The sequence below is a fragment of the Arachis duranensis genome, chromosome 7 (assembly GCF_000817695.3).
Source record: "Arachis duranensis cultivar V14167 chromosome 7, aradu.V14167.gnm2.J7QH, whole genome shotgun sequence".
Lineage (NCBI taxonomy): Eukaryota > Viridiplantae > Streptophyta > Magnoliopsida > Fabales > Fabaceae > Arachis > Arachis duranensis.
The window spans coordinates 36127454-36134336 of NC_029778.3; the positions used below are offsets into that span (position 1 = coordinate 36127454).

Genomic DNA, 6883 nt, shown 5'->3' on the forward strand with positions numbered 1-6883 from the left:
AAAGGGTCTTCCAAGGATGATGGATTCATCCTCATCCTTCCCAGTGTCTAGGATTATGAAGTCAGCAGGGATGTAAAGGCCTTCAACCTTTATTAAGACATCCTCTACAAGTCCATAAGCCTATTTCTTTGATTTATCTTCCATCTCTAGTGAGCTTTTTACAGCTTGTACCTCAAAGATCCCTAGTTTCTCCATTACAGAAAGTGGCATAAAGTTTATACCTGACCCCAGGTCACACAGAGCCCTTTCAAAGGTCATGGTGCCTATGGTTCAAGGTATTAAGAACTTTCCAAGATTCGGTTTCTTTTGAGGTAATGTCTGCTGAATCCAGGTATTCAGTTCATTAATGAGCAATGAAGGTTCATCCTCCCAAGTCTCAATACCAAATAACTTGGCATTCAGCTTCATGATTGCTCCTAGATACTGAGCAACTTACTCTTCAACAATATCTTCATCCTCTTCAGATGAAGAATATTCATTAGAGCTCATGAATGGCAAAAGTAAGCTTAGTGGAACCTCTATGGTCTCTGTTTGAGTCTTTGATTCCTTTGGTTCCTCAATAGGGAACTCTTTATTGGTCAATGGACGTCCCTTGAGGTCTTCCTCACTGAGATTCACATCCTCCTCCTCCTCTATAGGTTTGGCCATTTTGGTTGTATTAATGGCCTTGCACTCTCTTTTTGGATTTTCTTCTGTATTGCTAGGGAGAGTACTAGGAGGAATTTCAGTAACTCTTTTACTTAGCTGACCCACTTGTGCCTCTAAATTTTTTATGGAGGACCTTGTTTCAGTCATGAAACTAAGAGTAGCCTTAGATAGATCAGAGACTATGTTTGCTAAGCCAGAGAGGCTCTGCTCAGAATTCTATGTCTGTTGCTGAGAAGATGATGGAAAAGATTTGCTATTGCCAAACTTATTTCTCCCACCATTATTGTTGTTGAAGCCTTGTTGAGGCTTCTATTGATCCTTCCATGAGAAATTTGGATGATTCCTCCATGAAGGATTATAGGTGTTTCCATAGGATTCTCCCATGTAATTCACCTCTTCCATTGCAGGATTCTCAAGATCATAGGCTTCTCCTTCCGAGGAAGCTTCCTTGGTACTGCCGGATGCAGCTTGCAATCCAGTCAGATTCTGAGAAATCATATTGACTTGCTGAGTCAATATTTTATTCTTAGCCAATATGGCATTCAGAGTATCAATCTCAAGAACTCCTTTCTTCTGAGTTGTCCCATTATTCACAGGATTTCTTTCAGAATTGTACTGATGATTTGATTTTTGATGGTTTAGAATTTCACTAATGAATTCTCGTTGCAAGTATGGTTCCTAAACCAAGCAATAATCTTTTCATACAAAAAGTTGTTTGTCACTAAAACAAACCCCTAAATCAATAACTTAAATGTAAATTGCCTTCACTTAGTTAACCTCTAACCAATGAAGGAAAGTCAAGTGCATACAATCAACTTGAGTTCACAAGTCCTAGTCAAATCATAGTGAATGACTAGATTTAGTGAAGTTCAAGTTAACCGGCAATCTTCAATTACCAATCAACAAGAGATTTCGATAATTCAAGAGTCTCCGAATCACCAACCCAAGCCAAGAACACCAAAATCTATTTAAAATCCAACCAAGCATTTCATCAAACACTTGGAAGGCACAAAAAAAAAAGCATAGTAAATTGACAACTAGAATGAAATCTAACAACAATCCTTACAATGAATTAACAACAATAAAAAGAAACACAATTATTATGAATTACCTCAAATTGAATTGAAAGAAAATAGAAGGAACAAGAGTAGATCTACAACAAAATATAGAAGCAACATAAAGGAGATTACAACAAAATAATAGAAGAAGAATGAATGTAACAACAAGGAATTGAGAAGTAGAAGTAGAAGAAAGCATGAATCTAAATCTAGATCTAAGAACTAAGCCTAATCCTAATCCTAGAGAGAAGTGAGAGCTTCTCTCTCTAGAAACTACTTCTAGAACTAAACTATGACTAATGGTAACTAACTTCTAAAGTATGAAAAGTATCTCATTCCCCCTTCAATCCATGGCTTAAATAGCATCAGAAATGAGTTGGATTGGGCCCACAAGGCTTCTAAAATTGCTGGCCACGTTTTGCTTTAAGTGAACCAGGTGGCAGCAACGGCGTGTGCGCGTACTATACGCGTGCACACCACCATACGTGTAGCAACTATGGCAAATCTTATATCGTTTTGAAGCCCCGGATGTTAGCTTTCTAACCCAACTGGAACCGCATCATTTGGACCTCTGTAGCTCCAGTTATGCTCATTTAAGTGCGAAGAGATCGGCTTGACAGCTTTTCGGTTCTTTCATTTCTTCATGAGTTCTCCAACTTTTCATGCTTCTTTCTTCATTCCCTTGGTCCAATCCTTGCCTCCTAAATCTGAAATCACTTAGCAAACATATCAAGGCATCTAATGGAATCAAGGAGAATTAGATTTAGCTATTTTAAGTCCTAAAAAGCATGTTTTCACTCTTAAGCACAATTAAAGGAGAAGTTACAAAACCATGCTATTTCAATGGATAAATGTGGGTAAAAGGTTATAAAATCCCCTAAATCAAGCACAAGATAAACCCTACAAATGGGTTTTATCATGTACATAAACTGGTTATTTGCAACCATCTCAATGAGTTCCTGGGCTTCTGCAGGTGTTTTCAGATGAAGAGACCCTCCTGCAGAATGGTCCAATGACATTTTAGACAACTCAGACATACCATCATAGAATATACATATGATGCTCCATTCTGGAAGCATGTCAGAAGGACACCTTTTGGTTAATTGTTTGTATCTTTCCCAAGCTTCATAGAGGGATTCACCTTCCTTCTGTTTGAAGGTTTGGACTTCCACTCTAAGCTTGCTCATCTTTTGAGGTGGAAAGAATTTGGTCAAGAAAGCATTGACTAGCTTGTCCCAAAAGTTCAGGCTTTCTCTAGGTTGTGCGTCCAACCATGTCCTAACTCTGTCTCTTACAGCAAAGGGGAAAAGCATAAGTTTGTAGACCTCGGGATCAACCCCATTGGTCTTAACAGTATCACAGATCTGCAAAAACTCAATTAAGAACTGATGAGGATCTTCCAATGGAAGTCCATGAAACTTGCAATTCTGCTGCATTAGAGAAACTAATTGAGGCTTAAGCTCAAAGTTATTTGCTCCAGTGGCAGGAATATAAATGTTTATTCCATAGAAGTTGGAAGTTGATGCAATATAGTCACCAAGCATCTTCCTTGCATTCCCAGCATTGTTATTGGGTTCGGCTGCCATGTCTCCTTCTTTTTCAAAATTCTCTGTAAGGTTTTCTCTGGAGTGTTGTGCTTTAGCTTCTCTTAGCTTCTTCTTCAAAGTCCTTTCAGGTTCAGGATCAACTTCAACAAGAATGTCTTTATCCCTATTTTTGCTCATATGAAAAAGAAGAGAACAAAGGGAGTAGTAAAATCCTCTATGTTACAGTATATAGATTCCTTGATGTGTCAGAGGAAAAGAAGAATAGAAGGATGAGGTAGAGAGAAAGTAAGAAGAATTCGAACACAGAGAGGGAGAGAGGGTTTGAATATTTAGAAGAGTAGAAGATAATTATTAGCAATTAAATAAAATAAATAGAAAGAGATGAGAGAGATAGAGTTTTCAAAAATTTGAAAAAGGAGTAACATAAAATTAGAATTGAAAACAATTAGTTAATTAAAAAGATTTTTGAAAAATTGTTAGTGACACTACAAGAAAAAAGGCCCATGGACACACTTTTTCTTGCTACGCTTTAAAAGCGTGGCCAAAAGTGGTCAATGGCCACGCTTTTTTTAGGGTGGCGATTAAATAGAGATTTGGCTACCTTTTTTCTTGTTACGCTTTAAAAGCGTAGCAAAAAGTGTCAACGGCCACGCTTTTATGAGGGTGGCAACTGATTCGAGATTTGGCCACGCTTTTTTTGCCACGCTTAAAAAGCGTAGCCATAGAGAGAAACAGGCACGCTTTTAAGGCGTGGCAACAAAATTTTGTTATTGGAACATTTTAAAAGCGTGGTCGTTTCTTACTACTGTTTTGGCACGCTTCAAAAGCGTTGCAAAAAATATTCAACTAAAAAGAAAATTACAAACTTGTCCCCTAGCTTGCTTTGAAATTCTAAGTTACAACAATTTACACATTACTCTTCCAAACTTGGTCTTCATTGTTACAATTACCCTAGGTCAATTCAGAAAGCCCTCCATGAAGATGAATACCCACGATTAACCCTAACTAACCCTAACCCTGCCTTCATTGTTCCTCACCGTACCCTAACAACACTCTGCGAAGAATGTCGTCAGTCGCCGGTGCTCGCAATGCCTCCGTCGAAAAACCCCAAACCCTCAAGCACACTGGGTCTCACCCTCCGTCGTCAGTCTTCTCTCTTTTCTTGCTACTCTCACCCTCAAGCTCACTCAGTCTCACCTCTCTCACGGCTGGTCTCGCCATCGACCTCTCTCTATCTCTCTACCTCTCTATCTCTCTATCGTCTCATTTTTTGGTTTGATGTAAGATGTACTAACACACAACAATATTTAAAATTATGCAGGGCACTGATGAAAATAATTTCGCTCAAAATGGATGATCAGCAATCATGAAGTTTCATATTTTATAATGAAGTGTACAGGAAATAGATATTGTAACCCATGTTGGAATTGTTATTCATGTATTAGGGAATTGCTAATGGAATTGTCATGACTTTGATTTTTGGTTTGTTGTTAGAGTATGTGATCAAACACTCTTTTTTGTGACAAGTTTATGAAGTAAGGATTAGTTGATTTAAAATTAGTAGTCATCCTTTATATTTTAAAATTATCTATGATTTTGTAAGGTAATTATTAAAAAAAAGTGCTAATAGGTTACTGAACTAACTTATAGCCACGCTTTAAAAGAGTGGCTATATTGTACAGTACTAATCAACAGCCACGCTTTACAAGCGTAACCGTATGTCTCCCTATTGGCACGCTCTAAAAGCATAGCCGAATCTCCCTCTATTGGCACGCTTTTAAAGTGTAGCCGTTTCTTACCCTCTTGGCACACTTTTAAAGCATGGCCATATTGTACAGTAAGCATCAACAGTGACGCTTTCAAAGCGTAGCTTTATCCCACGCTATGGGCACGCTTTTATAAGTGTAGCCATATCTTGATATTGGCACGCTTTAAAAGCGTAGCTATAGCTGGCACATATGCCCACGCTTTTAAAGCATGGCGATATTTTAAAGTGTGGCAAAAAATAACGTGGCGATAGGTCACCAAAAGTGTGGCGATAGGGCAACCGACACCCTTACAAGTGTGAGCCTTTCAAAAGCATCCCAATCGCTCAAAAAGCGTGGCAAAAAGCTATCGCTACGCTTTTCCCAGCTTTTCGTAATGCACAATTATACTAATTTAAGAAAATATCTTTATTATCTATCTTTTCTATTATATAAAAATTAATTTTTTGCATTTAATAACAGAACTGATGCAGCATGCTCTTAAAGTGTTTCCTGATTTATTTCATTTAATTCGTTAAAGTAAATCAATTATAATTAATTAATTATATCAATTAATTAATTTAATTAGTTTATTTTTCTCAATACCATCTATTTATATCAGATCAAATATTTTTTACTCATTCGCTTTCTTTTCTCTCTCTCCCTCCCTCCCTCTCTCCCCCCTCTCTCATGTTTAGGTATAATTTTTGTAATTGATTGAATTTTTGTTTCTTTTATCTTTATTTATACATTTCATTTTTTATATATTTTTAAAATTTTTGTTTATTTTAATTGCTTATTATTAGGCACACACTTTTTTCTTTTAACTTCTGATTAACAAAAAAAATGTGTCATTTTTATGTTGTTTTTAAATAATCTTACTATAGTTTTGTTTTATAATATTCTATTTTGTCATGTGTATTTCAATTCATATATATATTATCTTTTTTTGTGATTCACAATTAATATATACATTGTTCGTGTATATAGTTTATATGTTAATATTTTTATTGATTCTCTTTATTATTATTTTTTTGTGTATTTCTTTGTTGCTCTTTATTTTAGTTATATTCATTGATTTCTCTGTATTGATGCTCTTTTTATTTATTTTTCTATATTGATACTCTTTTTATTTAAAATATCGTGACAATTTAGGGTGTATGTTGTGATCCATGTGATATTTGTTAATTTGGTGTATCTTTTTAGATGGTTTATATTATAATGTGTTTAAGGAGTTGACTTAAAATTATAATATGATATATAAATTTATAATATGATTTATAGTATGCTAAAATATTAAGACATTATCATATAGATATTTTTTATTTGTCCATTAGATTCAACTACTATATAGGATCTTGAAAATTATACAATTGTGTAATTAGTTATTTTTTACTTTTTTTCATATAATTATTGTATTGATCATTTACATTAGTGAGACTATTTTTATTATTAATATTTATAAATATGCTATTATTTATATAATTAATTAAATCATCTTATCCGTTTAAATTTAATTCTGTTGAATTAATTATTTAAGGTGTTATCGCTATTTCTATTTTTAAAGATTTTTTAATATTATTTAACAATTCTAATAATATAATAACTATTAATTTAAAGATTTTTTTAATATTATTTAACAATTCTAAAAACATAATAACAATTAAAAAAGACAGAACAAAAAATTTTTAATGTAAAAATAGGGTAAAAAGAATAAATTTATTTAACAATTTTTTCAGGATAGATATACTTTTTATAGATAATTATTGTAAGGCATGAAAAACTATTAAATTCTATTAATGATTGTTAAGGATAAATAATTATTATAATTAAAAATAATATCAATTTAAATGATATACAAATAAACCGTGCCAAACATAATAAT

The 6883-nt window shown here is 34.1% G+C and overlaps 1 non-coding gene across 1 annotated transcript; it reads left to right on the top strand.

Annotated features, from left to right (window-relative positions):
- Positions 1–2779: 2779 nt before the first annotated feature.
- LOC127740777 (small nucleolar RNA R71) lies at positions 2780–2887 on the top strand. The gene has a single exon (XR_008001635.1). It is a non-coding gene; the product is annotated as a small nucleolar RNA R71 (small nucleolar RNA).
- Positions 2888–6883: the final 3996 nt, after the last annotated feature.